Raw genomic sequence first — 13,158 nt, forward strand, 5'->3', positions numbered from 1 at the left:
GCTGCTAAAACCAAGACACGAGACAAGAAGAGGCAATCGATACATTTATATCGTTTGAAACGATCGTCGCGAGATCGTACCTAATTGAGAAAAGGGTTTCTTTGCTATAAATATGCCTTGGGTACATGCAAGAACAAATCCTGTGTATATCTCTTTCTCTTTTCTGTTTCTCCCTATCTTTCTCTCTCTCTCTCTCTCTCTCTCTCTCTCTGGTTATAAAGCGACGATCGATCATGCGGGCAGGAAGCTAATGCACTCCTATCTGTGAACGTCTGGTTCGCCTACGTCTTAGAAAAGCCACAAGATCGAAAAAGTTGATCGATGTCTTCTTTGTTCACCGTCATGTGATGCAAATCATAGAAAACATTCGTCACACATACACACCGCGATAACCTCTGGAATTTATTCTATATATATATTTATACAAAAGGAATACAATATCAAAAATTCTTTTCAATAGATAACAAAATCTGATCTTTCTCACATTTTGAAAAATAATTTTATTTATATGCTAATGTAATTTATTTTTTCGAAAATTTCATTTTATTTATGTAAATTTAGATTATTTTTAAAAATCTCTATTTAGATAAATAAAATCAGAAAAAACTTAAACTCAAACAACAATAGATTTTACGTTAATTTTTGCTAAACTTTTTCTGTTTAATTTTTTTCATATGTAATTTAATTTACAAGAAACATTTGTTTATTTTCAGAAATGAAAGTTTGAGAAGACAGAATCCAAAAGCATCACAAAAAAAGGGTATGTTTTTTCTTTTCTTTTATTTTTTAAACGATTTTTCGTGATCACCTTCTTTTTTCGACGACTGTAAAAAATTCGACTGTATCAACATCACAGTGAGGGAAAGAAAAATAACGGAGTTGTCGTTGAATACACGTTTTTCGATCGGGTTGTATGTCTTTCTAAGATACGAGACGTATCGTGTTACGTTTCCGAGGCATCGAAAACGATGTTCCAGTGTTTTTCGAGAATTTCACGGAAACGAGAAACTTTATTCCCTGAAGCCCAAGTGAGTAATCAATGAGCTTGTTATGAACAAACACGAAGAAGAAGAAAAAACGATACATTTTTTTTTTTTTTTTGTGTCATTCGTAATAGTGAAATTGAATTTTCAATGGATGAATCGAAATTAGAAATAATTGGATTTTATAAATTTTTCTCTATACAGAAATATCGTTTACAAGGAAGGAAAATATTGAAATATATCCTGAAAGCTTTTGCTAGAATTACAGTATATAGAGTGTGTGTGTGAGAGAGAGAGAGAGAGGATATTCCATTGCCTTCCAGAGTAGGACAGAATTTGATAGACGGATTATTGAGCGGCTTTTAGTTTCCCACATAATATTACAGCATGGCAACAAAGCAGTGGAAATAATCTGTAAAGGCCATGGAATATGTGATGGGTGCACAGACTTCATCCATCCGATAGCAACGGCTTAATAGTTATTTAAGCAAGTTCGGCCGCAAGCAATTAATTACCTTCCATTATTAGTGCATTATTGCTCAAATAACCACGAACGTGTGCGAAATCGAATTTTGATACATATTACATATATACAAAGAAATGATATGGTATTGTTTTTGGAAAATTCTAAAAACAAAATCATTACAAAAGGAAAATTTCTCTTCAAATAATATATAATAATAATAATAGGCTCTAAAATTAATTTCATTATCTAGAATTGATATTTTTTTTTTGAAATTCTATTAACATTCTCGAAATAGAATATTTTAGGTAAATAGAGTTAATTTAAAACGCAGATGCAACTGCGTTTTATTTGTTGCTTTTGTTTATATGGATGCATGAGCAAGTTGCGCTATTTTTAAGTATATATCTCAGCGAGCGAATAAGATTGTCCTTATTTCCGTTGATGACGTTTTCTGCTACTGCGAACCAAGTAATGACTACGAAATTGCCGTTGAACAGCACTTGATCGTGTCGTTTCTGCCTATTTACCTACCACAAAACCCTTCTTGAAGCAAATAGCATTCCACGAACACTCACGTGGAATTCACGAGGAGCCATTCTGTATATCGACGAGAGAGAGAGTGAGAGAGAGGAATTGAACGTGGTACTGAGCATTGAGAACGACGCGTCGAACGAAGAATTAAGTGAACACGAACAAGTCCCAAGAGATTTGCCCTAAGGGAAAAGACTCTGACCATTCATTAGACGACTGCTGGAAACAAGTATAAAGAGAGAGAGAGAGAGAAGAGAGGAAGATCAGCATTGCAATCGTATATAAGATGCCGACATTGTCGGACCTTTTGGGAGAATGCCGAGGGAAATCGCCAATTTCCGTTTTCTGCCCACAATTTCAGAGCGAGCTGTTCAGATTTTCGACATTTCTATTTTCGATGATCTCCACATTTATCTCCCGAGAGATAGTATCTTTTTTGTTTTCCAGTCTGCAACATTTCTCCTCTCAAAAAAAAGAGATGAAAAATGCTTAGGAAAAAAAATTTACTGATTGAAACAATTAAATCTGCATTATCATTAATCGGTAAAACAGAATTATTAAATCTGCATTATCAGTAATTGGTAAAACAGAATAGTCAAATCTGCATTATCAGTAATCGGTAAAACAGAACAGTAAAAGCTGTTTTATCAGTAATCGGTAAAACAGAAAAGTCAAATCTGCATTACCATTAATCGGTAGAACAGAACTATTAAATCTGCATTATCAGTAATCGGTAAAACAGAACAATAAGAGCTGTTTTATCAGTAATCGGTAAAACAGAACAATAAAAGCTGTTTTATCAGTAATCGGTAAAACAGAAGAGTCAAATCTGCATTACCATTAATCGGTAAAACAGAACAATTAAATCTGCATTATCAGTAATTGGTAAAACAGAAGAGTCAAATCTGCATTATCATTAATCGGTAATACACATTTGACTGTAATTAGTAATTTTTCAGTTAAATATAAATGATTTCATATAATTATTTTGTATGAAGTTATTACTAAAACGATGAATTGCTAAATTTCAACTATTTCATCAGTGAAATCTCATTAATTCAAATTTTAGAGAGTAGTTTTTTTTGTATGACCTGCCAAAGTGTATAACTAGTTAGGTAAACACATTGAACGAGAAAATCTGTGATTTCAATTCCCCTGTACGACCTTTTTTGGGCTTCAAAAGCGTTTCATCAAAAAGAACACAGTACTGTCGTCGTCGTCGACTCTGAAACGTTTATTGGCAAAACGTCAGCACCCTGCATCTCTACCGCTGCCAACTACGTAACATTCAGAACCAGTAGCCACCGTTGGTGTCTACAAAGAGAGAGAGAAGAGCGAGGGATCGAAGAGGCAACCCCAGTCCACTTCTATCACCCCTCCTATTTCTATACATATAACGTGGATTGAAATTATTCGAATTTTTATTCAAAAAATAGTTTTTGTTCAAAGCACACATTTCCTCTATTTTTGTATTTTGATAATACTAATTTTTATCAAAATGTTTTATTGTTTTCTTAAAACACCTTTTCTGTATAAATTTCTATCAAATTCTCTCGAATATTTATGCATCATTTTTTTTTCAAATGCATGACAATTTTGTGAGGGGCCTACTTATGAAGAAAGGGGGCGAAAAAAAACTGAAATATGAATGTTCGGCAATCTTGAAAGTAAATGGTTGGTGCCAAACGACGTTTTCCGTGAGCAAGATAAGATCATTGCTGAAATAGGGAAAGGGCTCGTGTTTCGTTGGTTGTGCAAAAAGAACAAAGAATTTTCGTATAGGCAGATGCACCTGTGCACGATCTAATCTCTCATGTCAAGATGATGGTATACTCGATGTTTTGAGGGGTTTTTTATGTATGTATATGTATAGCAGAAGCGTGGAGATCGCGTTATATGCGTGTCTTCGTTCTACTCTGTAGCCGGTTTCCGTTAGGAGGGCAATCGAAACGAAAAAAAAAAGGAAAGACCCTTCCCCTGTAATCGGGCCAAAGTGCCGAATTCCCTTTGCCAATGGCCCTGATATGTTACATGGGAACAGTGGCCATTCTTATTTATAACAGGGCCAAGTTTGACGCTTCCAAGGTGTTTCTCACCAATTTTTTTTCTGTTTTCATATAAATACCCAAAATTATTATTATTTTTAAATAAATTTTCTTGTATCAGAAAAATTAGTTGGATACATGATTTTCTTGAATCAATAATACTATTTTTTCAATGATAATAGCAATTGTATTTTTCTTCGTGGATATCTGAATCTTGAGTATAAAATTCACTATCATGCAACTAATGCTATTGTCTGTGATAAGCTAATTTCCCTATTTCTGTGCAACACACAGTATTGATTGCAAATAGGTGTTGAGTTTCACAACTCAGTTGAGAACGCGAACTAGACGGCTCATCCGTGATTTAATCAAGCATTGGTTGGGAATATAGACTTGGTTGCTCGTCCAGATTCGCCTAAATCAGGATAGGAAATTATTTATCTATAAATCTATCCTTTGAGCACATTTCAATTCTAAATCCAAGTTATCAAGAAATATGGTAATTAAATTTTAATGTTTATTATTTGCAATTAGAATTATTAATTATATAATAATTAGTATTTAGTATAAATGTATGAATAGTATGCAAAAAAAAAAAAAAAAAAATGTAGAACAACTATGGTCCGAGGCAACAAATCTATCAAAATGTGGTTTCTTATCAAAAGGTCTTTTATCGGAACATTAATTTTCTCGCTTCGAGAATCGTCGTCGTTGCTCCTTGAATATATTCTTACCGATAGGTATGTACGGGTGGGTTGAAAGGTGGGTAGGTAAAGATCGTATACGCAAGGAATAAGAGAAGCATCGATCTGCTAAAATACCCTGTAGCCTTATGTGAGCGCGCACTGCATTGTATGCTAGGCTTGGATTTATACTATCGCGACTTATTCGCCGAGGTAAAAAAAAAAAGAAGGAGAAAACGAAGGGATGAAGGACAAAGGTTGAAAAGTGGGAGGCAAAAGAAAGGAAAGATGGTGACAATGCGATCTTGACTCCGATACGGAATTGCCGCTGGTTCCAGGTATGGTCTGCTGAAATGAGCATAAGCTCCCTTCGGTTATTTCGCCCGGCTATATCTTACCTTGAATTGTGTACGAACGTTCCAAATATCTCCTCCCTCTCTCTTATTTCTCTCACCCTTTTCTTTTTTTTTTTCTTTTCTTTGACTCACACGCGGCCCTTTTGACCCTGACTTATCGCACCGCGAACTCGACCCTCTTCTTATTCTCACGTTTATTTCTCTGAATCAACGTTCCGATGGTTCAACATCGCGCCCCATCTTAATCTCAAAATTAATTTTTTTTAGTAACTTTTTCCTCAGTACGAAAATTCAAAATCGAATTTCAGTTGAATAAATGAATATTGTATTTATTGTTATGTATATACCTAAAAAAAAAAGATTTCATTTTGAAGCTAAACGTTGATGAAACACTCGGGAGAGGCATTACTGACCGATGGAAAACTTTACGGACAAGTGGGATAACAACGGAAGCCACGTCGACGTTGTTCGAAACTTGTCCTGCTTCACTATCACTCGCTCCGCGACAGAAAGGCCATTCAACGCAACTTCTCCCCTCTCTCTCTCTATGTGTTCAAAACAAGCGAATGAACTTTCGATTCGTCAATAACAAATTTATCCTTCGATTCAATTTTCAACTGAATATCACTGGAATTTGTTACATCTAATAACCGGATTGTTAATGAACTAAAAAATCAGGTTTGTCGTGAAAACAGATTTTTTTAACAATCCCCTACCAAAAATTGACTACGCCAGTAGTCAATTTTTGATAGGGAATTGATAAAAAAATTTGTTGCAACAACAAACAAGAATTTTTTTAGTTCTTATTGTCAGTTTTTTTTTCTTTCTCTACATATATAGGTGAGAGTAGAATTTCGTTACTTTTTTCAAAAACAAAAAAACAAATCCATACAGCCACAAATCTCAGTTTGATATCTTATTAAGGTGACCCTAATGGTTTTTAATTAACGTCGGGGATAAATAAATTGAATAGCGGAGCTTTTTATCAGCAAGCTGGGTGAAAGAGGGTAAGTTGCTATAAAAACTGCCCTAGCTCTGAAGTCTCCAATTGGAGCAAAAAGAAGCCCTGTTCTTGCAGTATATAGTAGCAGAGTAGCAGCGGGAAAAGAATCCCTCGGTCGCCATCAGTGAGAAAAACTTTTCAGCCAATCGAGTAATTAATTCCCTTATTCGATGCTCGGCTTTACTCCTTTCGCTCGTCTCTCTCTCTCTCTTTTACTCACTCTTTTCTCCTTTTTCCTGATCCCTTAAGTGGCCACGGCTTCTTCAAGTATCTAAAAGCATTTCTTTCAATATCACAAGGCCCGTTTGCGCTCAACTTTTAGTCTTACAATTTCCAAATCTTCCAATTGATTTCCATTAATAAGAAAAAAAGAAAAGAAAAATCTTTAAATCATATTTACATACACTGAAAAAGAAATTTATTTTATTCAAATAATCGATTACTTGATTATTATCAATTTACTTAGAACCAAATAATTATTATTTGAATCAATTAAATGGTATTTGTTTTAAATATAGAAATTATTGTAAACGGTTGCTTATGCTTGAATTCAACAAACAGTAAAAATTTTTCTTGATTTTTGAAAAGAGAAGAGGAAGAAAATGAAGAAGAAGAAGAAGGCTACCTGAAGCAGAAGCTTTCAGGAGTTGAGAGCGGGAGCAATTTCATATCCATCTTGTTGATCGACCACTCTGACGGACAATACCCAGACTAATGTAATTTACCAGCAGCGGGAGAACAACAGCGTTGGATTTTTTGGTTGGCCATTTGTGTGTGGAAGCGATAAGGCACAAGAGGTGATCGATGAGTTTTAGGGGTCAGGGTTTGCTACATTAACACATACACATACATACATATATATGGAGAGAGTCCTGAAAAAACAGTGGAAAACAACGGACATTGTCTCGACTGATTTGAAAAAGGGAATCAAAGGATAGGATGCGTACATCTGCGAATATGCGGGGGTTGCTTTTGCCAATGTACGAAAGAGAAGAAGGAGGTTTGAGAGTAGAGGCGGGACGAAAAGAGGCCTGAAACTGCTAGCCGATATTTCATCCAGGGAACAAGCAAGATAACAGCGGCACGCCCTCCCGTTACTCTCTCTCTGTCTCACTCTCTCTCAGTTTGCGCAAGTTGGGTTCTATACTCTTCACCGCAAGTGCACGGTGTGTGTGCTATACTCTGCCCGCAACAGACTCACAGCCTTTTAAAATATTGCCACCCCAACGGCACCTAACCACCAGAGTTTCTCCAACACACCAAACTAAAGCTAGATTCCCTTCAACGAGGATAGAAGTCGTTTCTTTCACGAAAAAAAAACCCTCCCGATTGACTCTTTCAACAACTTTCCACTTTGTGTTTCCTTTCACATACATATACACAGCAACAACAACTCTTCTCGTTTGTTTTTTGCCCTCTTAGCACGTGGTTTACAACCCTTTTAGTAAATATAAAAAAAATTACTTGCGGAAAAAGCGTTAAATCCACGACACAAACGACAATTTTTCGTCGTAATTATATATTATTGTGGCACTTGACAAAAGGAAAATCTAGACAGTTTCTTTTTAATGGGAAAAGGGGGTGTTTATTTTATTACTGTTGTGAATTCTCTTCTTCTTCTTCTTCTTCTTCTTTTAGTGTAGATATTTTTTTGTACCCTGTTTGGTTAAGTGGCAATTTGGTAGGATGACGATTCTGTTAAATGACAATTCGGTTAAAGGGGGAATTTCGTTACTTGACAGTTTGGTTAAGTGGCAATTTCGTTACTTGACAGTTTGGTTAAGTGGCAATTCAGTTACTTGACAGTTTGGTTAAGTGTCAATTCAGTTTGGTTAAGTGACAATTCGGTTAATTGGCAAATCAGTTTCTTGACAGTTTGGTAAAGTGGCAACTCAGTTACATGACAGTTTGGTTAAGTGGCAATTTAGTTACTTGACAGTTTGGTTAAGCGGCAATTCAGTTTGTTGATAGATAGTTTAATTGGCAAATCAGTTACTTGACAGTTTGGTTAAGCGGCAATTCAGTTTGTTGATAGTTAGTTTAATTGGCAAATCAGTTACTTGACAGTTTGGTTAAGTGGTAACTCAGTTTGGTTAAGTGACAATTCGGTTAATTGGCAAATCAGTTACTAGACAGTTTGGTAAAGTGGCAAATCAGTTACTTGACAGTTTGGTTAAGTGGCAAATCAGTTACTTGACAGTTTGGTTAAGTGGCAATTCAGTTACTTGACAGTTTGGTTAAGTGGCAATTTAGTTACTTGACAATTCAGTTACGTGGCAAATCAGTTACTTGACAGTTTGGTTAAGTGACAATTCGGTTAATTGGCAAATCAGTTTCTTGACAGTTTGAGTAAAGTGGCAACTCAGTTACTTGACAGTTTAGTTAAGCGGCAATTCAGTTTGTGGATAGTTAGGTTAATTGGCAAATCAGTTACTTGACAGTTTGGTTAAGTGACAATTCGGTTAATTGGCAAATCAGTTACTAGACAGTTTGGTAAAGTGGCAAATCAGTTACTTGACAGTTTGGTTAAGTGGCAAATCATTTACTTGACAGTTTGGTTAAGCGGCAATTCAGTTTGTTGATAGTTAGGTTAATTGGCAAATCAGTTACTTGACAGTTTGGTTAAGCGGCAATTCAGTTTGTTGATAGTTAGTTTAATTGGCAAATCAGTTACTTGACAGTTTGGTTAAGTAGCAATTCCGTTACTTGACAGTTCGGTTAAGCGGCAATTCAGTTTGTTTACAGTTTGGTTAAGTGGCAAATCAGTTACTTTACATTTCGATTAAGTGACATTTCAACTAAACGAGTAATGATAATTTTTTGGCAAAAAAAAACGGTTATTAATATTTTAATTAAAATCGTTTGCAAGTATATTTTCTTTGTTTTCATGTTTCACTAATTTATTTCTCTCTCTCTCATTTTGTAGAGGAGGTAGGCGATATATACAGTATATAAGACCGCATTAAGTGACGAATCAATTCACATTCAAGAACAATGGCTCTTGGAGAAGTTGCCCGCGCGCCTTTGTGGGTTAAGTGAGTATCGTAAGGAGTTTTGCAAGTGGATACTTATAAAACTGCATTAGCAGATCACTACGTTACGAAGATCGTTGCTGTTTTCAAGGAGCGGGTGACATACACTCAAAAAGTGCCCTTAGGCTTTAACCAAGATATGTCTGTGGAACAAGATGGCATCTCGACTATCTCTATCTCTCTCTCTCTTTCTTGGTCAAACCTCTTATCCGGAAATAAACCCCTTCGTGTTCCACACTTGTCGAAACTCTTCACTCTCAAGTTTACTTCACTTTTCCATGAGACTTCATTTCAAAGTTGAAGTGAGTGAACATGAAACGATTTGTTACCCTCTATTTATAGATATAAAATTTTTTCATCAGAGTATTTGTATTTAGAATTTATTTATTTATACACAGTTGAAATTTAGTAGCAAATTAATTATCAAAAAATTTGACACTTTTAGTAACGATTTGATACTTTTTAAATAACTGTGATAGAAGCCCTTTACTGTTTCTTTTTTTAATTTTTAAGTTCAGTTTCTTCCTCCGTTAGTTTTGTATCTTTTTCTTGTCTCTTTATGCTTTCTTTTTTTTACACTTTTACAAGCGGATATACCTACGTAATTTCGACCAAGTGAAAACGGGTTTTGTCGGAAGTGGTGCCGAGGAGGACATAGAACGAAAGAGGAGAGAAGAAAAGGGGCAGAAGAGTGCCGCACACAGTTTCCTCGTAATTGGAGGCACTTTTTTTTTTTTTTTTTTGCTAGAGCACATAGGAATCTCGAGAAATAACCGGCGCGAAAGAGCGTCGCGATATCAAGGACGCTAAAGCAACTTATGCACTTGTTGCTGGGACGCTCCGTTAAACGAAGCGACGACGTTGCCGTTGTGCCGACGGCCATTTCGTGTTTCCTCTCTCGATTCTTTAAAGTCCTCCTTCTTAAGGGAGGATGGAATGGGGGGGGGGGGGGTTGAAATGAAAGAATGTACAATGTCGTTAATTTCGAAACACAAAAGAGGCGGAAGCCGCGCTGTAAAACCAGAAACGGAGATAATACCAAGCGATAAAATAAATAGCGAGAGTTTCAAATAGAAAAAAGCTTATCTCTCTTTCGATATCATCGTGCGCGCGCTCTGCTTTTCCATATCTACTTTCATTTTTTTCACGATTGAAAAAGGGGAGAGATTCTTTGGCGAATTATATATATTTCTATTATTTTTTTCTTCTAATTTGCTAATTTTTTTCTTTTTATTTTCGAATTTGTTCCAGTATTTTTAACCCCCCTCCCTATGATTGTATATTTATCCGATTAAAACCATAACTACTTTTCCTGTCAGCAGATATAATAATAATAATAATAATAAACGAATTTGGTTTTTTAATCTATATATCCTTTTGCCAAGGACTTCTTATAACGATTCGTCACGAGGAATTTAAGAAAAAAAAAGGAGAAAAATAAATAACGAAAATATATTATAAAAGTAAATTTTCATCGCATGTATAAATATAAATATATAAAAAGGAAACATTTTGCCTTCTTAGTCAAGGATATATAAAACCCCCCTCGACATTGAGATACATGATCGGAACACCGCCCATCCAAGTGACTGCTTCCATAATTCTGGTTGAGTCCACAAGTGTCGTGTGGCCGTATCAGACATGGTCCAATCAAACGAGAGAGAAAGAAAGAGAAAAAAAAATAAATAAAAATGCAAGGAGACGGCGACGTTTTATCTTATGGACAACGTAGTGCACTTTCAGAGCTCGAGATAACCGTGCCGCGTTGACCGTTATATTACCGGGATATAATTATTATTTGTGCCTCTTTTTTTCGAGCCCCCCTTCTGTTTATCGAGAGACGAGAGAGTGGTCTCGGTTCGGACGGGACATCCGTAACTAATGACCCTGATAGTCGACCCGCTGGCTCTTTCTCTCTCTCTCTCTTTCTCTTTCCTTCTCTTAACCACCTCCTCAAATTCTTTCGTTTCTCCTTTTGTCTTCTCTTTCTCTTGTTCTTACTTTTTTTTATCACTCTTTTTATAATTTTGTCCTTTATTATCAATTTTTTTTCTATTATCCTTTCTTTCTTGATCACTCTTTCTATATTACTTTCTCACTTTCTCTCATTCTGTCTCTTTTTCTCTCTCTTTCTGTCTATCTTCTGTTTCTGTCTCTTTTTTTCTATTTCTGCCTCTCTTTCCGTCTATTTTTTTCTATTTCTGTCTCTTTCTGTCTCTCTTTCTGATTCTGTCTGCCTCTCTTTTTCTCTCTCCTTCTGTCGATCACTCTTTCGCTTTCTGTTTTCTATCTCTCTCTCTCTTTCTCTCTCCTTTCACCCGAACCTATTCATTCAGGCAGTCGGGGGGCCTTCGGAGGATTAGAGTCTTGGAAATATTCCGACTCGAATCATTTTCCTTTCAATTCAATGAAGACCTCGTTCAACTCCTTCTTATTACTTATCCCTTTTATTCCCTCTCGGTCGTCGCTCGTATATGTATATATATATATATCACAAGGAGAACAACGATTATTATTATTTAGACCTGGCTCGATTTCTATTCATCAATGTCTGGAAATCTTTACAAAATATTTTCTAATATTTCCCTGATGCAGTTGCGCGTGTAACCTCTAATCTCACAACAAATGAAATTCAAAAGGCTTGAAAAATATATAATATTCTCACGATTTCGTTTTATATTTAATTTTTAATAAAAACATATTTCAACGTCTTTCGTTGATAAAATTTTCACATAAAACATTAGTTTTAAAAATCTATATTAAATAAATAATCATAATATAAAAAATATTATTAACAGGTAATTTCAATTTAAAATATACACTGGATTTTTTAAATTCAATAAATTTCTAGTTGATTTTAATTCTTCTTGTTATTGAATATTGGAAACTTTTTATTGAAATATTGGAATATTGAAATATTAAAAAAAAAAAAAAAAATTGAAAAAAATAGAATAAAAATAAATGAGAAGAAATAATAAAAAGGGGATTATTTTTCTCGTTTCGGGGCGTCTGGAAAAATTTGATAATTTATTAAATATTTCAAAAGCAAGCCACATAAAAGTAACAAGAAAAAATCTGAAATATTTGTAGAAATTATTATTAAAAAAAAAAAATGAATTTTAATTATGAATGAATGAAAATTGCTTATCAAACAAGATAGACAGGATGGGGTCAATACGTGTTGTATATAGCGCGGGTTTGAAATTCAGACTCGAAGGAATACTTTTGGTCCTTCTTCTTCTTCTTTTTCTTCTTCTTTCTTTTTTTTTCTTTTCCCTTTGCAATACTTTTCATGCATACAAAGGTCCTGAAAGCAGAGCACGTTCGGTCATTCAATGGGAAGGAATAGCACTTTCCGAGAAAGACACACCGGAATATATATACTATTCCACGTGTAATTGAAGAGTATTTATTAAACACTCGATTTGTTTGCAAATGAGCGTGTGCTGGATTTTCCAAAATGTTCTATATATATCTTTTGTTCAATAAAAAAAAGAGATTTTATTTCATCTAAATTCTATTTATTTTTTCAATTTTAATTTTTTTTTTCAAATTTTTGAAATTAAATTTTTTAGATTGTACTATATGTATATTTTCATCATCGTCATTCTCTAATGATACCACATCAGAAATTGGTTACTTTGGCAAAATTAGTTATTGAAGTAGTTATCGGTTATTATACATTTATGTGTTGCAAAATTTTCCTGAGTAGTTATTAATTTTCTAACATTGTTATTAAATTTCAGAAAGGAACAACTTTCGTTATAAAGTATATCTACATTTTCGAAAATTGTGAAATTATACTCCATTATCTAGATTTTAAATTCTATAGTTCAACTTCTAGTTTAAATTAATGGAAAATTTTTTCTTCATTTTTCACTAAACATTGAAAGAAAATAAAAATAGGAAATTTTCCATGAGTAGAAATATTATTTATTTTGAATTTTTATATCAATATTTCACATTTTGACACTTTTCCTAAATTGAAAAATATTGACTAAAATTTCTACTAAAGTAATTGAAATTTTTTTAAATATTTTCTTACAGTGTAAAAGAAAA

General features: G+C 34.4%; 1 protein-coding gene and 1 long non-coding RNA gene across 12 annotated transcripts in view; one reads left to right on the forward strand and one right to left on the reverse strand.

Moving 5' to 3' along the window:
- Positions 1-13,158, forward strand: part of LOC127291210 (uncharacterized) — a 248,864-nt gene that overhangs the window by 47,842 nt on the left and 187,864 nt on the right. Inside the window, exon 4 of the long non-coding RNA XR_007844557.1 lies at positions 714-760. This is a non-coding gene — a long non-coding RNA (uncharacterized LOC127291210). The remainder of the gene's footprint in view (positions 1-713; positions 761-13,158) is intronic.
- Positions 1-13,158, reverse strand: part of LOC127291197 (latrophilin Cirl-like) — a 332,370-nt gene that overhangs the window by 41,974 nt on the left and 277,238 nt on the right. The window lies entirely within an intron of this gene.

Source organism: Leptopilina boulardi, unplaced genomic scaffold, assembly GCF_019393585.1.
Source record: "Leptopilina boulardi isolate dan_hultmark-lab unplaced genomic scaffold, ZJU_Lbou_2.1 LbouV2_126, whole genome shotgun sequence".
Lineage (NCBI taxonomy): Eukaryota > Metazoa > Arthropoda > Insecta > Hymenoptera > Figitidae > Leptopilina > Leptopilina boulardi.